This window comes from Linepithema humile, chromosome 2 (genome assembly GCF_040581485.1).
Source record: "Linepithema humile isolate Giens D197 chromosome 2, Lhum_UNIL_v1.0, whole genome shotgun sequence".
Taxonomy (NCBI): domain Eukaryota; kingdom Metazoa; phylum Arthropoda; class Insecta; order Hymenoptera; family Formicidae; genus Linepithema; species Linepithema humile.
The window spans coordinates 10,753,723-10,763,069 of record NC_090129.1 but is presented as its reverse complement, the minus strand read 5'-3'; the positions used below and the strand labels follow the sequence as shown (position 1 = coordinate 10,763,069).

General features: G+C 33.8%; 2 long non-coding RNA genes across 3 annotated transcripts; one reads left to right on the top strand and one right to left on the bottom strand.

Moving 5' to 3' along the window:
- Nucleotides 1-1,631: 1,631 nt before the first annotated feature.
- On the bottom strand, nt 1,632-8,880 carry LOC105674293 (uncharacterized). 2 transcript variants are annotated; one of them, XR_001101089.2, is made up of 3 exons: nt 8,391-8,880; nt 3,312-3,490; nt 1,632-3,225 (listed from the first exon to the last, which is right to left on the bottom strand). It is a non-coding gene; the product is annotated as an uncharacterized lncRNA (long non-coding RNA). The 2 variants fall into 2 exon arrangements; XR_010888655.1 differs by lacking the exon at nt 8,391-8,880 and having other exon boundaries at nt 3,312-3,603.
- LOC136998083 (uncharacterized) lies at nt 5,105-5,326 on the top strand. The gene is made up of 2 exons (XR_010888652.1): nt 5,105-5,190; nt 5,269-5,326. It is a non-coding gene; the product is annotated as an uncharacterized lncRNA (long non-coding RNA).
- Nucleotides 8,881-9,347: the final 467 nt, after the last annotated feature.

Sequence of the window (9,347 nt, the reverse complement as noted above, 5' to 3'; positions counted from 1 at the left end):
TCAAACTGTGTACATTGTATGAAACATGTTTTGCGCCATACAGAATAGGATACATTTGCACATAGTAGATTAGTAATTCCTGTGCATACTCGTGATAATGTTCGTTTAAAGTCTCACTGACTAGTATTCGAATTGCCACACTTAAGCACACGAAATGTGTGTATTGATCTTTATTCAAAGTATTTTGAAATACAACCAAACCTGTGTAAAGCAAAATTTGTCTTAATTCAGTCGCTTTAAATCGATCTACTTGATCCAATGTCCTTGGTTTCCTTGCATACTCATTCGGTACAAAATTTTTTAATCCCAATAAATCTCTAGACGCTATTTTTATATTCTCTTTATTCATGCGTACATTTTTTTTTTTTATCCAAAATGATATTTTTTTTTCATGACTCCTAAGCACACAAGGTGCATATAATCAAGGGGAAACTGACTCACCATTTTGACACCTGTTCTCTCTAAAATTGAGGTTTTCTTGTGGTGTTCTTCTTGCGTTTTATTGCGAAATAATTCGTCGGTTCTTAAAGCACTATCAATTTCAGGGAAAGTAATGCGGTTCTGGATATAATCCCCTTCTTGTGTACAATTATCGCATCCAAAATACCCGTTATGTCCTACGGTACCTGCGATATATTTTTTTGCTGGCGTGTCGCATACAAAATGACAGACATTGACTTGTACTCGCTTATTTGCAACAAACAGTCCATGTGAGCGAATGTCCACAAGATCATCTACAAAACGCTTCATTAATTCATTGCTATCAGCAGGCTTTTCGAAGCCATGATAAATACCAATTATAAATGGTTCGGTATAAAATTTGGTTTGTAATGCACCTAAAATCAGATATAATTGACTACCGGAACTTTATGTCAAAGGAAGGCCATCGACGTTAATGAAAAGCAGAATTTCAGGTGGCACTTGTTTTAGAGCATAATATTTTTTAATCGATCTTAACAAAGGCGCTTTTAACCCAAAATGGTAGTACTGACCAGGAGACATATTTATTAACTGTACTTTTAGATTATTGATATCTTCTTGACTCTTCTCAAAAATTGTTGAGCTTACTGTAATGCTTTCGGACTGACTACATGTTGCTGTAGGACCGATAACTGATGGCAATGACACAATTTCTAGAGCTGATTCTTTGTAGTACTGAGGGAAAAGTGGTGGAATTTCAGTAGGTTTATTTTTACAACCACTTATAATATTTTTAATTTCTTGCTCGATTAATCGACGTTTTTGGCGATTGCCAATGTAATTTAAATCTTTTTTTATTTTGGGTGGCATATTTGTGCTATATTAATGTATGAATATACTGCACTTATTTTGAGTTAATATATAATAACACAATATATAATAACACTTGATGTCACATTATATTTTATAGTAAATAATAAAACTTGATGTATTAGGTTAAACGGCAACTATATTCAATGATGCAGGTGACGGTTTCATATAACAAATTATTTTAATTACGATTAACTAATTCAAAATGAACAGAACAAAATACCCTGAAGTTTAATAACAAAAATAATAGTTTGAAAATTTTATAACACTTAAAATGCGGTTATATAAAACTATCCGTTTTGGGAGATACTCCATAAATAGACGACAAAGAAATTCCAGGCTTTCCCAATTATGTGATTACGTTACATCACGTGGATGTTTAAAATATTATATAATCGTTACAGAGAATATAGAATGTGTATTATGTAGCCATGATGCTACATTGTTATAAACCCCATATTAAAGCAGTTCTATAACAGTTATGATATTTACAAGAATGAGAATGAAATATATTTACAAGAATATGAATTGTACAGCAATAGAGCATTCGTTATGTAAATGTTACATATACCTGTTTCAGCTTTAAAACATCATAAAGTTACATACGAAATGAGTAACAAGTACATCACAATGTTTATATTATATCATAATTACGTAAACAATGTCACATACAGTGTACATCACAGGTTTACATAGCAGTGATATACATAATCTTTTAATGTTGACTGGGTTGAAAAACACAAATTGTTTTATTAATGCTTAATTCTATAGATTTATATATACATTCTGTAGACAAGATATAATTTAAATAAAATTTTACAAATTTATTTAAAATTGGCAAACAACATGCGTGTGACGTATTTTTTAATCCTTTCTAAAATATTCGAAAGAAACAGCTCTAATTTATTTCGAACACATTTTTATATAGCTATCCACATTGCTTACTAAAAAGACTATCTAATAAAACTGTTTTTAAACTATAGAGCAATACGATATGAATATAATGTTAAGTATAAGAAGCGTTATATTTATTTTAATGACCTTTATAATTTACCTTTATAATTAAATAAATAATCTATTTTGTTAATTTAGTAGTAAAATTCTCGCATGTAAAATAGTAGAAAAATGGGCTTTAGGTTTTTACATTTTATGTGTAATATAGCCTTTAGGTTTTTTACATTTGCTAGCATTTATTAATACAATAAGACGAGCTGTGTTACTACGCAATAGTAATTATTTAAAACAGACGCCTAGTTGTTACCCTCGACAACGGTCTGCGGATTCGCGGACACATGCTGCGTCACATTTTACAAGCTTGTGATTGGTGGAACCGTTAGCGTTGTCGAGCGGCATTTTTAACAATTGTCGCGCTTTGAATCATTCTGATTGCAATAGCGAGAGCTGTAAGACAAAAATTTTATCTTGGTCTGTTAGTATTGTGTGTGTTAAAAATTTTAAAATTGAAAAATTTTTCAGAATTTTTATTCGGTGAGACGGAATATTTGGACTACAGCAAGGGATATTATATAATCTTCATCGGTGAGAAAATAGCTATTTGGGCAACAGCGAGGAATAACATCAGATAAATATAAAACCTTATTTACTGAAACGCTCCGTTTCGCGAAAAAGGTGGCATCAATTAAGTGATAGACAACAAAGAAGAATTAGATCCGAAATAAAAACTAACTTGCAAAGTCAAAGTTATATAAAGAATACTTTAAGAGAATTAGATAATATTAATACTGAAGATACGTTGGGCGCGTCACATACAAAACATACTAATTATGTGGAAAGTAATATTTGCGATAGTACGTGTTTTATAAACGTTGAAGATGACAGTATTCTTCTTCATAGTGATATTTTTTCTTCTGATAATACTTTGTCCTCTGTTAGTACTTTTTCGGTTGAGTCATCGTTTCGGGAGAAACTGGCCTCCTGTTTTGTAGAAAATAATTTGACTCATGTGCAAGGTAATAATATTGTATCTCTTCTTAGAACACATTCTTGTTTTCGTAACTTACCGAAAGATGTGAGAACAATTGTAGGTACTCCACGAGATAAAGTTGTCAGATGTAAAGTTGATCCAGGCGAATACATTCATTTTGATATAGGAGCACGCATTTCCCGTAAACTTGAGCGCTTTCCAATACTATCTCTTCCAAGCGAATTAGACATTGACTTTAACACCGACGGATGTAATCTAGACAAATTAGGCAGTATTCATATTTGACCAATTCAGTGTAGACTCGCGAACATTAGGCATTCCAAACCAATAGTGGTAGGGATATACAAAGGCCCTGCAAAACCAAATGACTCTAATGCATTTTTTGACAAAGTTATTGCGGATATAAAAAATATATTGGCTAATGGGAGTATTACTTTTCATAGAAAAAAATTACTTATACGTTTAAGATCCCGAGTAGAAATTTTATTAAGTGTCTGAGCAGGTCCAAATCAGAGTGCCGTAATATATAATCTGGCCCTGGTAAGGTCACCTGATTTGGTTCTGACAAGATGTGTAACGCGTTGCATAGTCAGGACCGGATTTCATTTACCTAATAAGGACCACATTAGCCGGATTCATGTGAGGACCTTTTCAGGCATATTATCAGGACAACATCAGGATAAAGAAAAAGAGCCTTAATAGGATTGACATAAGGATGCTGTCAGGCTCTAAAATAAATAACTATAAATTTGAATATTTTTAATATTTTTATTATTTATTTAGAACATTAAGATTTTTAAAGAATTTACAGAATTAGTAAAAAAATAATACTAAGAATTTAATCTTTACATTTTTTAAACATTTTTCAAGAGATAAAAAATGCACGCTTAAAAACAAAATATAAACAAGCTGACATATAAATCCACATAACATAAACATCTGTTCAAATCATAACATCCGTTTATCATTTATAAAAAAAAAAACACAAAATAACAAAAGCGAAATAAAATATTCTTACGTTTAAAAATCTTAATTTTTTTTTTAACTATTTCACTATTCTTTATCGTTGCTGTCTTCTTCGCTGAAGCTCTCAATTACTTGATTCATTATTTTATTCTCTTTATCATTATCATGTTTGTTATCCTGTGGCTTTTTTGGATTGAGAATTTTATTTTCTATTGTGTTTTGGTGCCGTATAAAGCGAAATCCGTCCCAGTCTTTTGCAAATTATGAAACAATTAGCAATAATTCCGCCAAATATGAACCAGAGAGTCCAAAATTTGTGAAATAATTTTAACTTTAATAAATTTAAATTTGTTAATATCAGAAATATATAGTTAAATTCAAGTTATTTTAAAATATTACTTATCATTCATACACCAAAAAAAATTCTTACACAGTACCTTTTATTAATTATACATCAAGTATATAAAAAATAAATCTAAATATCGTAATAAAAGAAAAAAAATCGTAGTTTCTACAATGATAATATTAGTCAAATAAAAAAGCCCTAATTGATGCTTTATCATAGACAAATTTACTTTTGAAAATTTTTTGTTAGAAGAAATTGAGAAAAATTGCCATAAGGATTTCATTACTCTGGCATATCAGAGTGACATCTTTCAAATTTATATATTGAAAAAAAAAACTCATAAAGATCCTGATTCTTACTTTACCAGATTTTACTGTAAAGATTTTTTAGGGCAACTTAGAGAAGGTCCTGACTGATGCCGTATTAGATATGCCTTAATTATATATTACATACGAGAGTAAAAAAGATCCTATAAAGGTACTGATCTGGCATGCCGTAGTCAGGCATGCCCTATTTATATCTAATTAGGGCCTTATATGACACAAGGCACGCCTGATCAAATTTCTACTCGGGTATACTGCAACTAAAATTATGCATGGCAAGAAAATAATAAAGGATGAACCATTTTACACATGTATAGAAGGTACATATATATATAAAATTATATAAATAATACTTAAAATAATTCTTAAAATGTAAATGTATATTCGCGGATTTTTAGATATATTTCTTCAAAAAGAATTTAAAGGAGAAGTTGTATCAAGAAATCATCTTATAAAGGCATTGAGCGCAGCACTTTCTAATGCAAAGGACTGGGAAGGACATAGAAAAGACCGAATCAAATAAATCGAAGATAAAATGCAAAAAAAAATTATAATAAATATTTTATAAATATAAATAATATAATAAATAAGTTTTAATAAAAAAATATTTTATAAAATATTTTTTGTAAACCTTTATTTTATTATATACTTTTACTTATTACTTGGTGTGTGTATGTATGTGTGTGTCTAATTATAATTAATAAATTTAGATTTTAATGCATTTTATTCCAGTGTTTCACTTTTACGAAAAAATATTGTTGAACTGTTCGATTATTACCAAAAAACTATTACAAACTATTAAAAACTAATAGCGTTTAATAGTTTTTTCGTTAATAATCGAATAGTTTAAAAGTATTATATTTTTTCGTAAAAGTAAAACACTGACATAAAATGCATTAAAATCTAAATTTATTATATATAATTACACACACACACACACACATACACACGAGCGCGCGCCTATGCCACGTTGCCAGCACCATGCTTGCATTATGTATCTTATTAGAGCCATGCTAGCGCCATGCTAGCATTACGCAAAATCCATTACAAAATTGTGGCGCCAGCGGGCAAAACGTGACGATTTTATGGATGGTGCTTACTAGCATGTCATGTCAGTTCCTGAAATGGCAGTATGGCACGCTGATCAGTGCCATGCAAGAGCCTGATTAAAATTTCTACCAGGGTTGCTATAATATTTAAAAATAATAAAAAAAAAGATTCAAATTATTATTTGCAAAAGTGTCATTTATATTTATATGTCACTTATGTAAACGATAAACAGTGTTTAATAATTTTACTATCTTGTTTCTAACACAATTTACATACACAGCTAAATTAAACCTAGCCACTTCATAAACAAACGAATGCACTTATATGTGCAAAAATTGTCAGAAACAATTCATGTATTATAATTTTTACGCATATTATACACATTATAATGCAGAATGCTAGAAAGAAAAAATGCATCTTTAAAACAGTTCCTACGATTTTTCAATTATTCGAGACTTATATGAAACAAAATATAATTTTAAAACTTTGCGTATTCACAATCAATATTACTATAAAAATCTAAACCAAAAGTTATAAAATTAAAAAACGACTAATATAGATCCAAAGAGATTCTTTGTTACATTATACAATTCAAAAATATTATAAGACATAGAATATTAAGAAATATTAAGTATTTTATGATGACGATATTCATGTTTTTTATATTTAATAATATCTTTCGTAAAATAAAAGGTCTCAAAAATCGGGCTACGCATGTAACAAATACCTGAAAGACACGATAAACGGCACTCTATAATACGCTCGGAATTGGCAATATAAAAATAACGCTGAAAAAGAATTAGAATTTAAATGGCTCGGTTTTTCTGATGACCTACTTATTTTCTTGAAAAGCGAGCTTCGCTAATTTCCTGGAAAACGGTCTAGACGGTATTATCTATGCTATTACGTGTGTCAATGTTTACATCGCGGCTCGGCCGCGAACAAGCGACGTGTAGAAAAAAACTCTACAGCTGAGCGCTGCGGCACGCGCCAACACAGTAAGCGGTATCGTGTATATATGCGATGGCACACAGATTCCAGAGTCCTTTTTTAATAGGACTTAAAATCTATTTATCGCAACTTACTTGCGTAGGACAACATAGATATTGAGGACGATACATTGGCCGTATTCACAGATGAAAGAACATTAACTGTAATAAGTGGATTAGTACAATGACAAAGACACAGCCATAATTATTTAATTATACTAAGCTTTGCTCTCTCACTCTCCAGATTTTATTTTCATTAGTTATCACTGATTTTTCACGGCGTGGGCCCCACGTTGGGCGCCAATATTTGCGACATGAACTAGCTTCGGGCACGCCACGTCCGAGGGAACACGCCCAATGTAAACGGTAACCCGCGGTACTCCACGTAATTCGGGAGCTAGGTAACTTGCGCGATATCGGCAATAAATGCACGATTCAGTAACCAGGACGGTAACAGCGGTAACAGTGGTAACTGGAGCGGTAACAGCGGTAACTTAAAAATCGGTATCCGAAAATGGGCGCCAGGTGCGTGTAATTGCACCGCGGTAACGGTAACTCCAATAAATTACTTAATATGTCCGGCCGCTTCTTGCTCAGTATATGGCAGAGGGGCGCAGTTCTTTTATTTTCGTTGAGGATCCGGAGTGAGAAGCGAGCACAAGAACAATTCAATATTGCACATTTAACAATAATTTATTATGATAATGTCAGTTTGAACAAGGTTAAAAATGAGCTATTAGTAGTGCGACGATCGGACTATTATTCGGTGTAGCCAGTATATCGGCAGCGATTCATTAAGTACGGTAGCTAGAAAATCCGCCTGTAAGATCGGTAACATATAATAAATTCGGCAACAGTAGCGAAATCAGAAAACGAAATTACAGAGAATGGCAATCGACTCGATAATACTTTACAAGATCGACACCAGTTATGTCGACGAAACGAACAAGACCGGTGAAAATCAAATAAACAGAGTTTGAAACGAACGGTTATCTAATTACAAAAACGATGTGTCGTGAAGCGGTAATTTTCATGATTACCTTCGTTTCTCGCGGAGACGCTATAATGACGGTATCTGCTGTCTCGCTGAGAGCATTCACACGTAAATTCCGTTCGCTGACATTCAATAATCAAAACTTTATTTCTAACAAAAGACTTTACGATACCCACGCTGCGGGACGGTACTCATAAGCGAGACGATATTCTCACGTAAAAGACAATACGAAAACGGTAACGAAAAAACGGCAGCTAAACGAGAGAGACTGTGGATAGCTAGTTCCCGAGAGAGAGACTTTAACACGGTATCCGAAGCCGACTGGATATGGGGTAACACGGTAACTGAGCGCGCCAAAGAAATGTGCTCACGGTAACAAATGCGGTATTAAAATTAGTCCTGAGTGAGACACAGTGTACATAAAAATTGACTCACGCTACCAGCCATCACCGGACGTTATCTTACGGCTACCCGAGAGGCGGCTTACAATGAGTTTGGTCCTTCGGCGATGTCGGGACGAGCTCCGGAATTGGTTCTCACTTGGTCACTGCACACCGAACAGTAGTTCTTCCAAATTCGTGCCGTTGATCCTTCGGCCCCGCGCCGCTCTTCCGCGCATCTTGCCGATTTTCTGCGAGAGGGGCTTCTGAGAACCGCCCATAGTTAATACAGAGCGCCCCTGCTTCCTGTTAATTTCGAGAACTCGTTGGCTCGCCGGTCGATATTAAATCGGTAGAGTCTGATATGTTTGGAGGGAAGCTTGACAGGCTGGCCGGGCCTTACTCAAACCGCTCCGTTCTTTCTGACGGCGTTAAATCCGGGATCTTTTGCACCTTCTGCAGCAGGGCGAGGTCCTCTGATGCGTTTCCGTTTACGTCTCTTTGGCGTTGCTGTTGGAAGCAAGGCATTGTTAGAAAACAGGTTTTAGATGGCGAAAGCAACGGGGGTGCGATACGTGACCTTTTTTTCGGCTTTGTCACCGGCATGTGACTCCTTCGGTGATTCCCCGGCGTCCGGTCTTCTCTGCGATGCTGAGGTCTTCGCTCATAGCACAGTGCACGCAACTACCGTCCGCTCGGGTTATTGCCTTAGAATCTCTAATGAAATCCTTAACTAACACAACATGCATGTCTTAACGACGTTCTGTAGTCGTCTTTTTCATTACGTCTTTGAGACATTACCTAAAGACGATGTACAGACGTATGACGGATCTTTTGTAAGACGTCACTAAAAGGACTCATAAAGTCGTTTGCTATGGTAATTCTGTGAGAGATGCAAAATTTACAATTTCATTTATTTATGCCTAATTTAGACCGGTGAATGATCTTACTTGTGGAGTGGATAGTTTGACCCAAATAATTTTTTATAATTAATAAAAAAATTAACCACAAGTAAAATCATCCTCCGGTCTAGACAGGGCATTAATTGTAGAGTGCTTCAATAA